The sequence below is a fragment of the Habropoda laboriosa genome, unplaced genomic scaffold (assembly GCF_001263275.1).
Source record: "Habropoda laboriosa isolate 0110345459 unplaced genomic scaffold, ASM126327v1 scaffold291, whole genome shotgun sequence".
Taxonomy (NCBI): Eukaryota; Metazoa; Arthropoda; class Insecta; order Hymenoptera; family Apidae; genus Habropoda; species Habropoda laboriosa.
The window spans coordinates 1,139,905-1,141,504 of NW_017100515.1; positions in this window are offsets into that span (position 1 = coordinate 1,139,905).

The following is a 1,600-nucleotide window of genomic DNA, read 5'->3' on the forward strand; positions in this document are numbered from 1 at the left end:
TACTACTACTACTACTATTACTACTATTACTACTGCCGTATCGAGTCTCTCAGTCCAAGAGTACACCGAGTACTGTATATCTCAATCACGAGAAATATGTATCAATCTTTCTCTATTAGCGAGAAGCGACAAAAGGGCAAAAAAGTAGAAATAAAAAATAATAGCTCGTGGATTAAAAAAAAAGAAAAAAAAAGAAAAGAATCGTGAAAACGTGGCTGCATATTTTGAGACGTCTTTTGAACACATATAATGGGTAATAATATACAAATGCTGTTTACGTTCGACATGCGACACAAATATATATTGTTCTCTATACGAGGAAATGATATTCACGCGACCAGATACGCAAACACACACTGACACACAATTTTATCATATATACGTGCGCGACGATACACATCATACTGTATATTTTATGTAAGGCTTTAAATGTTTCATCAAATAACTCTATTATATTATAATATATCTATATATTTGTATCGATCGTTTTCCCTATCCTGATCATGGTTAGGTCCGGAATTGTATCAGCGTCCTATAGTATCTGTAATTAATGTCCAACAGTGTTTAGATAGACTCCAGAAAAATTGTTTTCTTTTTTTATTAAATCGATCCTATGCATGGTTGAAACATTTTACAAGCTCCCTTTACGAATATATTCCAACAACTATATCGTTCATGGTACTATGATAACGAAGTTAAGGAGGGAGAAGTTATTTTATTTACCCATATAGTGACCATGGTCAGGACTGCTTTAACATATTCGTTCTTCGTAGGCAGACAATGGAAAAAGAAAAGTAATTGCTGAATCGTTGAATAATATTATTTAAAACACGAACAATCGGGCATTAATTACAGACTTCCCTTCGGATCTCCGCTTTACAATCTTGTTTAGAATCGATATTATCGTGCACCGTCTGATGTATTTAAAAAAAAAAGCTGTATCTCCGTAACCGTTCACGACTCGTTCTTGTACATTATAAGAAACAAATTTAAAAACTGAAATTTCCGCCTATAGGGTTTCAGTGCTTACTTGTTCCAAGGCACGTGCTGTCTTTGAAACAAGATCGGGTCAAGTCATGGAGATCGGTTAATTCACTTGTGATGAAACTCGCGACACATTTAGCCCAGAAATGTGCACTTTCAAGCGAACCCTCGTCGTCTCACAAATGTTTTCTTCGTTGATACCTGTTATACACCCACTGTGTTTGACTCTAAAAATATTTCTTTCCGATAAAATATTTACAAGCTGATGCTGTTACGGAAATACATGTTCTTTCATACGTTCGGTTTACAAACGAAGACAAAGTTATGTAGGTAGAGATGTTTTAACGGAAAAAATATTTCACATCATAGTGACACATTTCTGCGCTCGTTATATTAGGCTACAATTTTTCCAGCTACGATTCAACGAAGGTTTCACCGAACGTAAGACCAACAATATCATTCCATTACCGCGGTAAGAGAACGTGGTGGTGCATTCTTTTCTCTCCTCTTTAACAATTCTTTTGAGACCTGCATCGTGGGAGAATAGGACCTACAGTTTCGCAACGTGATAACATCATATAATTATGTGTAAAATTGTAAAATCGTCTCAGGGGTC